Genomic DNA, 19,152 nt, shown 5'->3' on the forward strand with positions numbered 1-19,152 from the left:
TCTATTTGTTTAAAAGATAGGATTAAATAACTAAGCTTTTATGCAAATAGTCTTGAACCCCACCTTGCCACATTATGCACATACTTGGTAGGTTCTGATATAATTCCTGGTGAATCTTGCAAATACATTCAATGTATTGACCCTACTGGCTGCATTGTTTAATGATGCAGGAAGCTCCGACGAAGAGTAAGATGTGCGTTCTGCTTGTTTGGGTTACGGGCCTACGTTCCAACACGCTCTCACCGTGGTGTTGATGTGCCCTTGTATCTTTCGCTTTCCGTTGCTAAACAGTTGTTTTATTTCCAGCTAACCCGTGGGGTTATGCGTGTTGTAATTACTTTAAAATTCTGGATGATACGTTGTAATATTGAGACCTTTGTTCTATGATATTACATCTTGAAACTGTGTGTGCTAGTGAGTCGATCCAGGGACTCGCACTAAAGCACAGAGATCGAACCCGTGTACGGGGGCGGTCGCTTCACTTAATGCATCGGCTACCACATTGGCCTTGCCCGAATGTTATTGCAAATTCAGATTATAATCGTTAATCAGCTCCAACCATCTTCTCTGTCTGAGGTTCAACTCCTTCTGGGTGAATATGTATTTCAGGCTCTTGTGATCCATAAACAATTCACAATGTTTCCCCATCAGGTAGTGTCTCCAAGTCTTCAAGGCGTGCACTACCGATGCTAATTCCAAGTCATGAGTGGGGTAGTTCGCCTCGTGGTTCTTTAGTTGTCGCGAAGCATGCGCTACAACTCTTCCTCCTTGCATCAAAACTCCTCCCAATCCTTGACGCGAAGCGTCACAGTAAACTTGGAAATCTTTCTACAGATTGGGTAAAACAAGGATGGGTGCGGACACTAGTCTTTTCTTCAACTCTTGAAAACTTTCTTCGCATTTGTTAGTCCACACAAATTTATTTTCCTTCTTCAGAAGTTCTGTCATGGGTCTTTCTATCTTGGAAAAATTCTCAATGAATCTCCTGTAGTAACCAGCATGTCCTAGAAAGCTGCATACATCACCGACGTTGTTAGGTGCTTCCCAATTTGTCACTGCTGCTACCTTAGCTGGGTCGACAGCAACTCCTGCTCCAGACACGATGTGTCCTAGGAAACTAACTTCCGATAACAAAAATTCACACTTACTGAATTTGGCGTACAACTTGCGTTCTCTAAGTTTGTCCAAAATCAAGCATAGATGTTGCTCATGTTCTTCTTTGCTCTTGGAATAAATCAGGATGTCGTCGATGAACACTATGAAAAACTTGTCCAAATATTCCATGAATACCTTGTTCATGAAGTATGATGGTGCATTGGTCAATCCAAATGGCATCATTGTATACTCATACAAGCCATACCTGGTGGTGAAGGATGTTTTGGGTATATCTGCTTCTTGGATCTTCAACTAAAAATATCCTGATCGCAGATCGATCTTTGAGAACACAAATGCTCCTTTCAACTGATAAAAAAGATCATGATTATGGGTAAGGGGCACTTGTTCTTTATCGTTATTTCATTCAGTGAGCGATAATAAATGTACATCCATTGACTCTTGTTCTTCTCCACAAATAAAATGGGTGCTCCCAATGGTGATGAACTGGGGCGAATGAAACCTTTGGACAATTGCTCGGCCAGCTGTTTCTTCAATTCCTTTAATTCATCCACGGCCATCTTACACGGTCTCTTGGCTATGGGTCCAATTCCTGGCATTAACTCAATAAGAAATTTCACATCTCGATCCGGTGGCATTCCCGGCAACTCCTCAGGAAAGATATTTGGATATTCCTGCACTATCGGCACATCCTCCATCCTAAACTCCTTAAGAGAATTCACCTTAGATCTCTTAAGTTCCATAGTAGACTTGAAACGGATTCACTTCTTCTCAGGGGTTGTGAGTGTAATTGTTCTCTTGGCACAGTCTACCAATCCTTCATATAAGGTCATCCAGTCCATTCCCAGAATTATGTCTAGCCCTCGGGAATCTAACACAACCACGTCAGAGGTAAAAGTGTGTTTCCCAATCTCTAAGGCTAACTGGCGGCATCCTTGGGTCGCTACCATTTGTCCTCCAAGTGAACTTACTCTCATAGGATTCCTTAGGGTGTTCGTAGGTATCTTGTTCCCATTCACAAACATTCTTGATATGAATAAATGTGATGTGCCCGTGTCAAAGAGTACGAGTGCTTGGAAGGAATCTACGCGGAAAGTACCAATCACAATGCCCGGCTCCGTGATTTCCTCTACACTGACATGGTTTACGTGACCCTCCTGGAATGTGGTGGGCTTGACTCCATTCCCTTCAAATCTCTCCGGGCAATCATTCGAGTAGTGCCCCATCCTGTGGCACTTATTCCACTTGACTCAGGTCAATCTTGGTGAAGATGTCATTCTTATTCTGTTCGTTGTTGCTTCCACTGCCCTGACCAATGCTGCCTCATTTGCCATGGTCTCTACCCTCGTGCTGGTGTCGATGCCTATGACCATTGCCTCCCTGATGGTTGTTTCCATTCTTATGATGGTGATGGTGGTGACAATTCCTTACACGGTTGTCGTGGTTCTCGTGCTTCGCATACCTTGAGATACCACTACCTTCACGAGAGATGTGCGGCCTCTTGTGTGGGCACATGTGGGTTTTCCAATGGTTGAGCCTTCTCTTGCGGTTCTCCATCTGGTTCTGCTTGTCCTCCAAAATGATGACCTTGTCTAGCAGAGACTGATAGGTGGGGTTGTAAGCAACTGCTAGCTGAATGGAAAGCTCGTCGTTCAGTCCATCCAAAAACTTCTCACGACGCTTGGCATCGGTATTGACATCATCGGGCGCATAGCGGGATAGCCTATTGAATACCTCAATATATTCCGACTGTCGCACCAGTGGCACCCGGGGTACCACCGCTGCGCGACGCGTGAGCCCCGTCCCCGAGTTCCCGGGAAGGTTCCATCCAGGGCAGCGGCTACGAGCAGCCCGGCAAGTTACCAGCCCGGAAGGGCTAGCGGGGCTTCGAGAAATATTCCCGCTTGGGCACCTCTCGGAAAGCCGCTTCCCGGGTGCGTTGGGCCCGGGCGCTTCCCGGGGAGCGACTTGCCGGGACAGGGGGTTCCCGGGCGCATGCCCCCGCCTCAAGGGTGGGGCCCAGTGGACAGATCAACAGCGCCACGCGGGCGCGTGGCGGGCGTGGGGTGCGTGGCCCCACCAGGGCAAGAAGTAAGGTGCACGTCTCATTAAATGAGCCGACGGGAGGGGCGTTACCCGTCCAAGTCAAGTGAACAGTGGCTGTCCAATCCTACTCTAGGGTTTTAGACCCCTAGCGGCGGAGGTGGCATCCATGAGCGCCACCAGCTCACCGAGGGAGAGCTGTATACCTGTCCGCTCGACATTTGTAGCCCATGCACCGTCGCACCTGTGGCATCCCCTTGAGTATAAAAGGAGGACCCCCGCCAGCGGTAAAAGGGTTCAAGTTCTGCTCGGTTGGGGTTCCGGTGGGTTCCAGTTCCGATCAAAGGCTCCACGTTCGCAAGTTTGGTCAGCTCTGGGTAGCAGGTAGCGTACGCAAGGGAAGAGAGAGAGAGAGCCCGGGGACCTTCCCCCAGCAAGATGTAAACACTTGATCTGCAATCAATACCAGCTCAGACAAGCAGGACGTAGGGTTTTACACCTCCGGGTGGCCCGAACCTAGGTAAAAACATGCTTGCATGTGTTCTTTGATTAGCGCGCACTTCTAGTACATCATTTCGCCGGCCCTGCAGGGCCCATCGGCCGAGCCGGCGATCGCCGGGGCCAACCCCGACGCCCCTGCCGAACCTAAAAAGGGGCCGTGACCGCACGCCCCCGGTGTCGGAGCACCGTGCGACAACACCGACGCAGTGCGGGTTCCTTGCTTCAGTTTGTGGAACTCCTTCTTCTTCAGGCTTAGCACACCGCAGAGATATGGGCGGTGTGGAAAGCATCCTGGAACATCTCCCATGTGACTCCCTCGATCGGGTTGGTGATCAGGTAGTTCTCCAACCATACTGCTGCTGGTCCCTCCAACAAGTGTGCTGCAAACCTCACTTTCTTAGCATCTATGCAGCCCACAGTCACTAAGTTCTTGTTCACTGAACGCAGCCCGTCATCTGCTACCATGGGTTCGGTGGAGCTGGTGAAAGTAGCTGGATGCAACTTTAGAAACCTTGTAAGCATATCCACTTGAGGTGGTGGGTTGGAGTGTTGGTTATTCTGGTCAATGTTTTGGTTGTTGGTTATCTGTTGGGTTATCTGCTGGAAAAATTGAGTCTGAGCTGCCAACAGAGTCTGCATGGTCACTACATTGTTGTTCCCTTCCTCATGGTTATCACTGGTGTTGGTGGTGTGGCTGTTGTTGTTGTGGGTACGTCTTGGAGACATCTGTTTAGGTTGCGTAGATGAGAAAGTAGACAGATGGAGTCTAAAAGAACCATAACCCAACAGCAAGAAGTCATAACAATCACCAATCAAGTAAGATTCAACAAACAAATAACATAATTCAGGCATCCAAGCCCAAGAAAAGAAGTTCCAAAAGCTACCGAACAAAGTTTTTATTATCCAAAATAATTTACTATTATTATTTATGGCCATCAATAAATCCAAAAGTGACAGCTCATAAATTACGTCTACCGTGACTAACTATGATGGTTTCAATGTTTAAAAACCTTCAAAACTGGATGAGAGAGTGAAAGAAGTGGATGAGGATAGAATATGAGAGTTTTCAAAAATATTTTAGTATGCCAAATAGGTACCTAATAAGGTAATTCCAATCTAAGGGTCACGAACCTACAAGCAACACAATTCTCTGATACCATCTGAAGCGATCGCGCCCATATAGGGTTCGATCTCTGTGCTTATAGTGCTAGTCCCTGGATCGACTCGCTAGCACACAGTTTCAAGATGTAATATCAAGATACAAAGGTCAAAAGTATATTACATCACATTGATCCAGAATTTAATAGTACCTTACATATTGCATAACCTCATGGGTTAGCTCAAAAGAAAATAAAATCTTGCAGCGGAAGGCAGAAGATACAGGAGTCCCGTAACAACTCCACAGTCGAAACTTTACCCACAAGAAATCGACATGTTAATCTATTGCTGTCCTCAGGGTAGAGTAGCAACGGCATCGATTACAAGATTTTCAGAAGTAATCCCCCAGACCCATACCGAGGGACCCGCTCCCACCTACATGGCTACATCATCACAATCACCTCGGGCCCAGGTTCAAACAGCTTACTCAATCTTAGCAGAGCCCATATTACCATGTGGTTGTACTGGAAGCTACTAAACAGGAAACTAGTCCAGTCTCTAGTTACCCCGGGTGGCATCCCACATTTGCGACGCAGGTGCTCCCATAGACATGGAGAGACGACTCATAGACATGGACCAGAAATGGACCTGACGCCGTATACATCTCAAAAACTCAAAGCCGCCCACCCAGGATGATTCATTAAAGTTGTTTTATCCAGGTTTCCAAAATACTCTACAATATCAGTTTCATGGTATTTGAGATTGTGGCGACCCAGACCCGTAAGGATCCGGAATCTCTATGTATTCTGTACTAGTCCCTGGATCAATAGCTAGTACACACAGTCCAAGATGAAATACCAAAAATACATGTCTTTTTGTTAACGATAAACAATAATCCAGAGTACATATTTTATAATACACAGCGGAAAAATCAAATTGAACACCAATGAGTCCATCAACGCCACAGGCTTGTTGAGTATAGACCCGCGACCCTGCGTAACCTTTCTTCATACGTCAACATCTGCACATGATAGGTGCAGGTCAGTACATTGAATGTACTTGCAAGTACATACCTGTGTGGTTAGGAGAAATGCAAGTACATGCTTAAGGATAAGTCCTAAAGAGGCTTCTACAGTTTCTTTTGCAAAAAACCGGTTTTGGATTTTGAAATACTCATAATACTTTTTCTTTGGAAATCTGCACCACAAGACCTAACTCTGTGATCTGCCATCAGTGCTTCGATGACTCACAAAGATTTCCCTTACTATGCATTCTGGGTCAAACTGACACTCACATAGTAACCCTCTGACTCATTCTGTGGATACTTCTATGGAATAGAAACTCATTCTGTGGATACCATCGAGTCAAAACAGTTTTTGAGTTTTGAAAACAAAACTTAGAAGATCTCCACTTGACCAGACTTAGTAGCTCAAAATTCGCCCGTAACCAGGGGTATGGCTAATCGATTAGATTGACACTCTGCAGAGGTTTGTACACTTTACCCACCAGACACAATCAATCCAAAGTGTTGCCTAACGACAAGCGTGCGCAACAGGTAAAGATTGTGAGAAAGTCTTTCACTAGAAGCCCCCTATACTTAATCCTGGCACCGCAAGTTCTAAAAAGCACATTGGCCCCTCTCCGGATGACGATACCCAAGTAAGGGTTTTCCGCTAGTTGCTCGACCAAGCCAGAGCCATAATGGCAGGTGGTTGTACAAGTAAGCTTTTGGGTTCCATTGGAAAAAACTTGAACTTTTAAATATTGGACGGCGGTCCCCACTGAAAATCCTGAGCATCTGCAGAGCCGAACTGGACGCTGCCCTTGTCGACAACCAAAAATGGTCTCAGACATACCAGTCCGCCCAGTGGAAAACATTTTTGGGTTTTATTTTGAAAATATTTTTGCCAAAAATATGCCGGCTCAAACTGAGCACTTAATACTTCGAAATAGTTTTGGGTCCCTCTCGGTACAATAATGTAGCAAGCACTTTGTAAAATCTTACAAGTAATAGCTTAGGGTAATTGGTGGCATGACAAACAACCTGTAGGCGTACTACATAGGTCATAACTAATAATTTGCAAACGCGTTTTGAAAATACTTTATAGAGAATAACACCTACACATGCATTCTTACAGTTTGTAGAACAAAGTAGCATATGCAAAACTATAGGATTCTAGATGATCAGAGGTGTCACTTGCCTTGGCCTGTGTTGATACAAACTTCTTCTTCACGACACTCGGTACAATCGCACTCCGAATCATCTATCGTGAAGAACAAATAACAACAATAACGGCATTGTTCGATAATTCCAAATAAATCTAAATGAAGAACCAAAAGTGATGACCAACGATTATCTTTATTGCTAAAGCACAGGATAGGGTCCGGAAAAGATGGGAATACTTTGATAGGAATTCTGACTAAAGAATTATACTATGCCCTTAATATCCCACATGTTTTATTTATGAAAACATGAACAATGCACATCTCATGATTCAACTAAATTATGGCAAGATATGCAACAATATGACAAAGCTATCGTGCAAACTATGCATATTAGGCGAACATGATAGATAATAAAAAAAAGCATCAAGTTAATTGGTTTTCTAGCATGCTATGATGTTGTTATTTAGTTAAAGTAATTAATATCAATGCATCAAATTCATTTATGCAATGCAAACACAACTATACATTTAATTTATCAATGCAAATTGATTAAGCTTTATGAGAGTTAATTTTAGTAGTTGTTGCTTATTAACATGCAAAGGCTAGTTATGACATAAACCTCATGATGCAATTTATAGGTATGAAAATAGATTTGCACAAACTACTTTAGTGATACCCAGACCTAGAAAAGATAGATAAAGAACCTAGACAAGATTAGAAAAGAATATCTCTAAGTTGTTTGGGACAAAATAGAGAAAGGAAAACTAATCTAAATGAGTTGAAGACAAGGACATGTTTGATCAGATCACAACCTGTGATAGATGCAAAGGAAACTCGGATTACAAATAAGAAACTTGGATTAGAAATCAATACAAAAGGCTAGGATTGAATTGGAGTTGAAACAGTGAAGTTCTGGCTGTTAACAGATACAAACTAATATGGATCATGGGATACTGTAGATGAACATGAAAAGGTGCACAAAGGGGTTCAGAATATGGGGTTTGATGTATTATTGTCAAGACAAAAAGAATCATCTAATTTGAAGCAATGGATCAAAAGATAGGGACTTCGGAATACAGCTAATCAAGGTTTCAACACAGATAGCATGTAATAGTGTTAACAGATAGCAACTTCGGTTGACGATGCACTAGTTTAGATGATACAGAACTTGTGTAAGAAGTTCACTGATGTGTAGAACAAGATGTAGTAGATAATCTGCCGAAGGTTTGAGACCAAAGGGATGCTGTGGATAGCAACTTTAGATAAAGATTAACTACTTAAGATAATCCAGACGGGGAATGCAAACTGATCTAATCTGTAGAGCACGACGTGGTCTAAGCATAGCAGAAAGAATCGGCTAAATAGGATGTACAGTTGACAATCTACAAGCTACCGAAGTGGCTAATCAAAACAGACTGCAGCTCGAAAACAGAGCAAGAAAGCTCACCGGAGAAGATGAAGTTCGCCGGAGTTGATGGGATTCGGCGAAAAAGAGGTTTACGAAGGCGAGGCCATGGTGAATGGTGTTCTAGGGTTCGAGAGGGATCTAGTGGTGGTGATGGCTCGGGCTAATTTGGGGCGAGGTGGTAGGAATTGCTCGCCTGAGTTCGCATGGAAACAGCGACGAAAATCTCGAAATTGGATGCGGGATTGACAACGGCTTCGAGCTAGCTTTTGAGGGATAGGTTGGGGCTCTCGAGGGCGTCAGGTTGGAGGCCTTTATGGGACGCGGGGCGCTCGGGATAAGGCCGGCGGCAGGTGAGATTTGAACGGGATCGGTTTCGCTTAAAATTCGGACGAGATAGAGTCCGGGATGGTTTGATTCTTGTTGGGATGGATTCCTTGCCATGTGGGTCATAAAAAGAGCATAAAACGCGGAGAAAAACGGTTCGGATTTTGGAATTCGAGTTGGAGGCGGCCATGGAACCCTGCTCGTCCTCGCGCTCGAGCTTGGGCTCAGCTGTGGCGCTGCGCGGGCAGGGGCAAGGGCAGGGATGGCGGCGACCGGCAGAGAAGAGCGGAGGCGGCCAGGGACGAGCTGCAGCGGGGGCCAAGCGGCCATGGCTCTCGGCCAGGAGGGGCACGGGCAGAGAACTCCCGTGCTGTGTGCCTGTGTACGTGAGGAAGAAGAAAGGAAGGAGAGAAATAGAAAAGGAGAAAAAGAAAAGAAAAGAAAAGAGAAAGAGAGATGGGCCGTTGGATGAGAGATGGATGGACGAGATTAGAAGATACCCCTTCGGTACACTTAAGTGGAAACGGGTTTCACGGGAATACATGCAGAGAAAACGTACTCCACGGAAGAAAAAGAAAAACAAATAAAGAAATACCTTTTCTGGGTTTCTAAATCGCCAGAAAATCAAATAAGGCAAATAAAATACCAAACGGCATCGGAAAAATTCAAGAAAATTCCTGAAATTCCAAATACCTATTTGGAAGCTAGGAAATATAGTTTCCTCATGGAATATAATTTATAAAAATATTTTTAATGCATATGCAGCTCAAATAAATTCCAACAAATGCATATAATCAATTTGAAGGTCCAAATAAACTCCCAATTAAATTGTAAGATAATCTCCAAACTCAAATATTGTCAAAATGATATGCATATGACATGAAAAAGGTAACAACATCCAAATTAGAAAAATTGGGATGTTACAGAGATTCCCTCCCACATATACTAACATAGCATAGCATTCAACTACCTACGATGGCAATTGGTGGTTACGTAATGGCAGGGGTAATCTATACTATTAGGACTTCATAGCTAGCATAGATACAATAATAGTCCTATCAATGCAACTAATAAAACATCTAGTGCATAATAAAATAATAGGTGAATGATCAAAGTGAACTTGCCTTCTTCACCGGAGTATGGGTTACAATCGTCACACGAACAAAGATCGCACTCCGAAAGAACTAAACAAAGCAAACATACACACCTATAAACACACAATCCAATACAAGGAAAATTATGGCATGATGCAATGCAAACATGTGACATGGGTTGGTAGGTTTTATTCAACAAGATGTGTTCTCAGATTATCATGAATCATGAATCACAGATTAATTCTCTAGTCAAAAGTGATTAAGCAAAATAAGTTATTACAAAAAAATTAATTATAGGGTTCCAAAAAACAAGGGTTTAAAAGCATGAAACAAGGTTTTAAAAGAAACCTACAATAAAATAATTCAAGATTTTATTTCTCTGGTCCTAATGGACAGAGGACAAAAAAATATAATTTTGAGAGTTGGTTTTACATAAAAAGGATCAATAAAACTTTTAATATGATTTAGATGGCATTTAAAGCCTTTCTGTAAATTGACCTAGTTGTTTAGATTATTCAAATTTAAATTTGGGCAGTGCCAAAATATTCTACCCCTCAAGAGGTTTGCAGGAAGGTGTTGTTTGTCAAATTTGGCCAAACAGATTAAAAGTTATTAGTGTTTGAAGTTTCAGGGGCTTTTCTGCAAAGTTACCATTTAATTCGGGGGAGGGGGGGGAATAAGTTTTAATAAAAATGGTGCCACGGGCGGTTTCTCATTTGCCTGTACCGGTTCGGTTAAAGAATAAACGAGGGCCGTCAGAGTTTAAGATGGATGGACGGCTCGGATCGACTATGGGGCTTACCAGCGGCTAGGGTTCCGGCGAAGTTCCGGCGGCGGTGGCGGCTCGGGAAAACGCCGGCGAGGTCCTCGGGCTCGGGAAAAAGCGGAGAAGACGCGGCTCGCTCCGGTGAGGCTCCTCATGGCCATGGTTTGCTTCGGGGGGGGGGGGGGGCTGGGAGTCGACGCCTAGGTCAACCGGGAGACAGCGGCGGTGGTGAAGCTTCGGGTCGCCACGTCCTCGGCTGCACCAAACAGGGAACAGAGCACGTCAAAACAAGCGCAAGGAAGAGCGGAAGCAGACAAGAAAGGTGGCGGCATTGATGACGTACAGGCTCGTCAGCGGTGAGTTTGGAACGGCGACGGCAGAGGCGACGCGACGACGAGAAATCGAGGCAGCTTGACGGCGGGCGAGATCGAGAGAGAGGGGAGGGGGGAAAGAGAGAGGGGGCCGCGGCCTTTATAGCGACGTGCAAGGAAAGTGGAGGGGGGCAAGGAGGCGATGGCACGGCGGGGACACGGGCCGGGGACGGCGCACGGGCGTCGCGCGTGTGACTGGCGCGGGCTTTCCTTCGGGAACTAAGGCCCTGACAGATGGGTCCCACCTGTCAGTGGCAACTCGGGCGCTCGCATGTGCAAGCGGGCGGGCTGGCTGTGCTAGTCGGTCGGTCGTGCGGGGCGCGCGGGGGTGACTGGGCCGATTCGGCCCATTCGCCAGGTCCGGTCCGTTTCCCCTTTTTTTTGTTCTTTTCTTTTTCTGTTTTTCCTTTATAACTTTTGATTTTGAACTCCAAATCTATCCAAATAAATTCCAGAAAATTTATAAAATCATATCCTCAAATTTAATAGCCTCTGGGACTTGATTTCCTACAAAATAAATATTGAAAAATACTTTTGCTTATAAAATTGCCTTTAGGGCTTTGTAAATAATAAAACAAAATAGTTTTTCTACTCCAATTTAAATACTAAAAATTATGGGGTAGCTCATTTATGCAATAAACCCCCTTTTATGATCAAAACCCTATTGGGTTGAAAATCCAATTTGCAGAAGGGAGATGAAAGTCAAGATTTAAAATAAGGTAGGCTTTTAAAAGGGATTTAAAATTCAAAAACAAGGTTTTGAATGTGGATAAAATGCATAGGTGGCATGATGCTCATGGATGCAAATGCATGATGCAAAGTTTGAGAAATTTTGGGATGTTACATCTAAAAATGCTTGAATAGAAAAGACTTGAGAAACTAAACATTGAAAAACCTGACAATTTCCTACCAGTAGAAATTGATGTTACCCTTGAAGATGTCTTAGAACAACATGATGAGCATGATGCTGATTTTAATTCTGGATATGACTCCCCTCCTAGTGATAATGAACCTGAACATGAGCAGGATGATTTTCATGTCTCTTATAAACTTAGGACGGATAGAAGTCACTTGTCCAAGAGTTGTTATAATAAATTTTCGGATGCAATACCTTTTTTGGAACCTTAGGGTCTTAAATGACCCAGCTAAAAGTAAAAGAGTTTCTGAGCTCTTTAGAGCTCATCATCCTGCCATTATTGTTTTGTCCAAAACCAAAAAAATGGATGTTAGTCCATCTTTTCTAGATTCTTTAGTGAACTTTGGCAATTTGAGCTGGAACCATCTCCCAGCAGTTGGGACAGTGGGGGGGATTCTCCATGGCATTGAATTTGATGTTTTTGATGTCATCACTTGGAATGTTAGTTCCTTTTGTGAGTCTTGTGATATAAAATCTAAGAAGGACAGTTTTGTCCAGAAAGTAGGGGTTGTTTATGGCCCAGTATATGATGAATTAAAATAGGAATTCCTAGATGAGCTTTCATCTATTTGTGGATCCTGTAATACCCCCATGATGGTGGGTGGAGATTTCAACCTGATTAGACAAGCTAGTGAGAAAAGTTCAAGAAACATTAATCAAAACTGGGCTGATAAATTCAATAATTGGGTTAATTCTGCAGCCCTAATGGAACACAAAATTGCCAACAGATTATTTACCTTGTCTTATAAGTAGGAAAATCCTGTGATGGCAGCTATTAACAAAATCTTTGTATCAACTTGTTCGGAAGCCCACTTCCCTTCTTCCCTAGTATCTGCGTTAGCAAGAATTGGAAGTGATCATGTGCCTCTGTGGCTAGAGTGTGGTGGCATTGCTACCCCTAGAGGAAAAAAAAATTCAGATTTGAGAAATGGTGGCTTGAGGTTGAAGGATGTATTGCACTAATTAACAAAGATTGGTCCTTACCATGACCCTGTCAAGATGCCTTAGATATCGGGCAGTTTAAAATCAGGAGGCTTCGGAAATTCCTAAAAGGATGGAGTATCAATATAGAAGCAGAACAAAAGAACCTCAAAAAATCTCTGATTGCAGAATATGACTGTTTAGATATCATGTCTGAATCTCAAACATTATCACCATCTTAGAGTGAAAGAATGAAGACAATTAGGTCTGAACTTAATAAGATATGGAAAATGGAGGAAATTAAAGCAAGACAAACGGCTAGAGAGAGAGACATTCTAGTAGGAGATTAAAATACTGCCTACTTCCATGCTATTGCTAACCAAAGAAGAAGGAGGAATAAAATTGTATCCTTAGAAGGGCCTGATGGTCTAGTACGTGACACTCCTTCCATGTCCAAATTGCAGTTTAATTTTACAAGAAATTGTTTGGTAAAGAAGAGAAACTAGATATTAACCTCGATGAAAATTTTTGGGAGCCTGATGTAACATCCCAATTTTCAAAACTCTTCATATGCATTGCATATCATAAGCATCATGTCACCTTTGCATTTGATCACTTTCAAAACCCTAAAGTTTGCCCAGAAAACCCTTTTGCAAAGTTGCCTTTATTTGATTTTGGGCTTTGATCTTGCTCTTGAGTATTTGCATTTTAACCCATGAGGGTATTGTGGTAAAAAGGGACTTAATGCATATATAGAGCTATCCCATAAGTTGGCTTTTGAAATTATTTTGAAAAATAATTTGTTTCGATAGCCTAAAAGCCATTTTATAGGCAAATGTATTTTTAAATATTTTATTTTGAGGAAATTCTTGTTCCAAAAGTTAGATCATATGAAAATATGATTTTACAAATTTTGTTGCAATTTATTTGGAGTGATTTGGAGCGCCGAATTAATTTTGAGGTTCGAAAACAGAAAATAAATAAAAGAAAAGGAAAAACCGAGGAAAACTGGCCGAACCGGACCGATCGGCTCAGCCCAGCCGAGCCGCCCGGTTCTCTCACTGACCGGTGGGACCCGCGCGTCATCTTCTTCTCCAACTGTCTCCCGAGAAACCCAGCCACGCACCGTCCAAGTCGCACACGATTCCGTCCAAGCGAACATAGCTGAAGACCAGGTGGGAATACTCCAAGGTCAACCGACGATGAAGACAAACGAGGTGAACCGCAGGGGAGATGTTATCCTGAACATGCACGTGATCATGGAGCAGATTATGTATGAGAAGGATCTCCTACAACTTCAGTATGATCAGCTCCAAGCCCAGGTCAACAAGGCCAACCCTGCACCTGCACCTGCACCAGCACAAGTTCCACCACCCCCACAGGACGAGGAGATGGAGCCACAGGAGGAGGAACCTCAGGATGCGCAGGAGATGGACCCACCTGCCACTCGCACCCGTTCTAGGGCGAAGAACTCCGGGAACACCAACTTCCTTTCACTTCCGTAGTTTCAGCTTAGAGTCCGCCAGACTTTTTATTATACTATATTCGTTATCGTGTTAGTCATTGACCCTGCCGTCATTGTGATATGGCAATGTAGATTCGTGTGTTTACTTGCAACTCTTTACTTATATTTAGGCTGTTATGCCTTGAGAACTATTTGTTTTGGATGTTAAAATCATAGTGAATGTTTTGCTTGCTTTATAGTTGATTTGTTTCATGATTGAATTGTCATGCTTGTGTTATGCTTGTTGTTTGAACTGTTGTACTGCTTGTGTTGCGGGGCTTAGTTTTTCCCTTAGATCTTGTCCATCTATTTTCTCATCTATGCTGTCCCAAAACAGATGCCGCCGAGACGCGATACTCGCCGGGATGCCGACAACAGTGAGTAGGGTCAGGACAGCCACGCCGCCACTATGCAGCATCTACTGGCTGCACAGACTCAGATTTTGCAAGCTTTGACCCAGCAGATGAACAACCACAACAACCAGAACCCCAACCCACCACCTCAAGTGGACATGTTAACCAGGTTTCTGAGGCTGCGTCCACCAACATTCACCAACTCCCCGGAACCGATTGTAGCGGATGATTGGCTCCGTTCTGTGAGCAAATGCCTAGTGACAGTTGGCTGCAATGAAGCTGACAAGGTGAGGTTTGCCGCTCACCTACTTGAAGGACCTGCCGCAGCTTGGTGGGAGACTTATCAGATCACTACACCCATGGAGGAGGTCACATGGGAAATGTTCCAAGATGCCTTCCGCACCGCCCACATCTCTGCGGGCGTGCTGAGCTTGAAGAAGAGGGAATTCCACAAACTAAGGCAAGGGAACAGGACCGTGTCAGAGTACATTGAAGCTTTCAACAAGTTGTCACGCTATGCCCCGGATGATGTCAACACTGATGCAAAACGCCGGGAAAGGTTTTTGGATGGCTTGAACGACGAACTCGCCGTTCAACTGGCAGTTGTTTACATCCCTACATATCAGTCCCTCATGGACAAAACCATCATTCTTGAAAACAAGCAGAATCAGATGGAAAACAGGAGGAAAAAGCCTCACCATGGCAACAATTACACTGGTCCACACCAGAAGCCGCGCACCTCATACGAGGGTAGTGGCAACTCTTCGATGGTTAAGCATGGTGGAAATCATCAGAGTCACCATGGAGGGAGTGGATACCATCACCGCCATGGAAATCAAGGACATCACCACCACCAGGGAGGAAATAGCAGCCGAAACCACCAGCACCAGGATCCAAGGATCAACAGCAACAAGGGCAGTGGCCATAACAATGGAGGCAACCCAGGACAGAACCGCACCACTGGCAGGGATATGAGCCAAGTGCAATGCTTTAAGTGTCACAAGATGCGGCACTACTCCAATGATTGTCCGGAGAAGTTCAATGAGGCTGGAGCAAAGCCTAACCCATTTCAGAAGGGCAATGTGAACCACGTCAACGTGGAGGAAATCACGGAGGAGCAAGGTATCGTAATCGGCACCTTCCGTCAAAATTCTTTTGAAGCACTCGTACTGTTTGATACCGGTGCATCGCATTCTTTTATCTCAAGGAGTTTTGTGCATGAGAATGGATTAACCACTAGTACCTTAGTGAACCCTATGAAGGTGAAGTCACCTGGGGGAGAGATGATAACGGCTCATGAATGCCGAATGCTGACATTAGAAATTGGAAAACACAATTTCCCCACAGACCTGATAGTGGTAGGATCAAAAGGTTTGGATGTGATCCTAGGAATGGATTGGTTAGCCAAGTATGAAGGACTTATAGATTGTGTCAAGAGGACAATCACACTCACAACCCCAGAGAAGAAGCGAATCCGCTTCAAGTCAACCTATGAGCTTAAATTACCCAAGGTAAATTCTCTTAAGGGGGTTAGCCTAGAGGATGTACCGATAGTGAAGGAATATCCAGATGTGTTTCCAGAGGAATTACCAGGCATGCCACCAGACCGAGATGTGGAATTTCTTATTAAATTATTGCCAGGAAGTGGACCTATAGCCAAGAGACCGTATAAGATGGCTGTAGATGAATTAAAAGAGCTGAAGAAGCAATTGGCAGAACAGTTGCCAAGGGATTTATTCGCCCTAGCTCATCACCATGGGGAGCACCTGTCCTATTTGTGGAAAAGAAAGACAAGAGCCAAAGGATGTGCATATACTATCGTTCACTAAATGAGGTGACGATAAAGAACAAGTACCCACTACCCATAATCAATGATCTATTCGATCAATTGAAAGGAGCCTGTGTTTTTTCAAAGATCGATCTTCGATCAGGTTATTTTCAGTTAAAGATCCGAAAAATGGATATACCCAAGACAACATTTACCACTAGGTATGGCCTGTATGAGTACACAGTGATGCCTTTTGGATTAACCAATGCCCCGGCATACTTCATGAATATGATGAACAAGGTATTCATGGAATATTTGGATAGGTTTGTCGTAGTATTCATCGACGACATTTTGATCTACTCGAAAAGCAAAGAAGAACATGAAGAACATTTGCGTCTAATCATGGAAAAGCTTAGAGAGCACAAGCTTTATGCAAAATTCAGCAAGTGTGAATTTTGGTTGTCCGAAGTTGGTTTCTTGGGACGCATTGTGTCAGGAAATGGAATTGCCGTCGACCCCGCTAAAGTAGCGGCCGTGACTGAATGGGAAGTCTCTAAGAACGTCGGGGATGTTCGCAGCTTCCTAGAACTTGCTGGATATTACAGGAGGTTCATAGAGAGTTTCTCCAAGATTGCCAAACCTATGACTGAGCTTTTGAAGAAAGAAAAGAAGTTTGAATGGACTGATAAGTGTGAAGAAAGTTTCCAGGATTTGAAGAAGAGGCTAGTATCAGCACCCATCCTTGTTTTGCCCGACTTACTGGAAGATTTCCAAGTGTACTGTGACGCTTCGCGTCTAGGATTGGGATGTGTTTTGATGCAGGGAGGAAGAGTCGTAGCATACGCCTCAAGACAATTTAAGAATCATGAAAGAAATTACCCCACTCATGATTTGGAACTAGCATCGGTAGTGCACGCACTCAAGACTTGGAGGCACTATCTCATGGGAAAGCAATGTGAGTTATTCACTGATCATAAGAGCTTGAAGTATATATTCACGCAGAAAGAATTGAACTTGAGACAAAGAAGATGGTTAGAGTTAATCAAGGATTATAATCTGAATCTTCAATACCATCCAGGCAAGGCTAACGTAGTGGCTGACGCTCTGAGCCGCAAGGGCTATGTTAATGGACTTACAGCTGGAGAATTACCTGCTGAATTGTGTGAGCAGTTCAAGGATCTTAGATTGGAGATAGTTCCGGAAGGTTACATAGCCAACATGGAGGTACAACCTACTCTACTGGACAGAATTAGAGAAGCCCAGAAAGAAGACTCAGAAATTAGAACGATAAAGGATAATATGGCTATTGAAAAGGCAAAAGGATTCGTTGAAGACGATAAGGTACCATATGGTTTGAGAAGCGTATTTGTGTACCACAAGATTCCGAGATCAGAAAGCTAATACTACAAGAAGCTCATGATTCACCGTACTCAATCCACCCCGGTAATACAAAGATGTACATGGACTTGAAAGAAAAGTTTTGGTGGACAGGATTGAAGCGAGACATTGCTGAGTATATCGCTCTGTGTGATGTTTATAGCAGAGTCAAGGCTGAACATCAGAAACCAGCTGGATTACTACGACCATTGCCAGTGCCAAACTGGAAATGGGATAAAGTAGGCATGGACTTCATCACCAGCTTGCCAAGGACAAGATCGGGTTATGATTCCATATGGGTAGTAGTTGACCGTTTGACCAAAGTTGCCCATTTCATACCAGTGAAGACTACTTATACAAGTGCACAGTTGGCCAAACGATACATGTCTAGGATCGTATGCCTACATGGAGTTCCTAAAGAGATCGTTTCAGACAGAGGTACCCAATTTACCTCAAGATTTTGGGGGCAATTGCACGAGTCTCTAGGCACGAGACTAGAGTTTAGCACAGCGTTTCACCCATAGACAGATGGACAAACAGAAAGAGTGAACCAAATTCTAGAAGATATGTTAAGAGCTTGCGCTCTGGACTATGGTTCTAGCTGGGATGAGAATCTACCATATGCAGAGTTCTCATACAACAACAGTTTTCAAGCGAGTATTGGAATGGCACCATTCGAAGCTTTGTATGGCAAGAAGTGCAGGACACCTTTGCTATGGGATGGTGTAGGAGACCGCAGTCTATTCGGACCCGACATGATAAAGGATGCTGAAGAGAAGGTCAGGCTGATTCGAGACAGGCTCAAGATAGCTCAATCCAGGCAAAAGTGTTATGCAGATTCCAAACGAAGGGAGATCATCAATGAGATTGGTGACAGAGCGTATCTCAGAGTTTCCCCGAGACGCGGAGTTAAAAGATTTGGGATTAAAGGAAAATTAGCGCCACGCTATATTGGACCCTACAAGGTTCTAGCACGCCAAGGAGAGGTAGCTTACAAGTTGGAGTTACCTGAAAAGTTGACAAGTGTCCACGATGTTTTCCACGTGTCACAGTTAAAGAAGTGCCACCCAGAAATGGCCGATACGCCACTAAGGGATACAGTTTCACTTGACGAAGTGGAGATTCAAAGCGATCTCACATACGAAGAGAAACCAACCAGGATCTTGGAAACAGCGGAAAGACATACCCGTTCCAAGACAATCAAGTTCTGCAAGGTTCAATGGAATCACCACACCGAAGAAGAAGCAGAGGATGATCTTCGAGAAGACCGCCCACACCTTTTTGCTAACCAACAGGAATCTCGAGGACGAGATTCATCTTAAGGGGGTTAGTTCTGTAACATCCCAATTTTCAAAACTCTTCATATGCATTGCATATCATAAGCATCATGTCACCTTTGTATTTGATCACTTTCAAAACCCTAAAGTTT

Source organism: Brachypodium distachyon, chromosome 2 (assembly GCF_000005505.3).
Source record: "Brachypodium distachyon strain Bd21 chromosome 2, Brachypodium_distachyon_v3.0, whole genome shotgun sequence".
In the NCBI taxonomy this organism is placed as follows: domain Eukaryota; kingdom Viridiplantae; phylum Streptophyta; class Magnoliopsida; order Poales; family Poaceae; genus Brachypodium; species Brachypodium distachyon.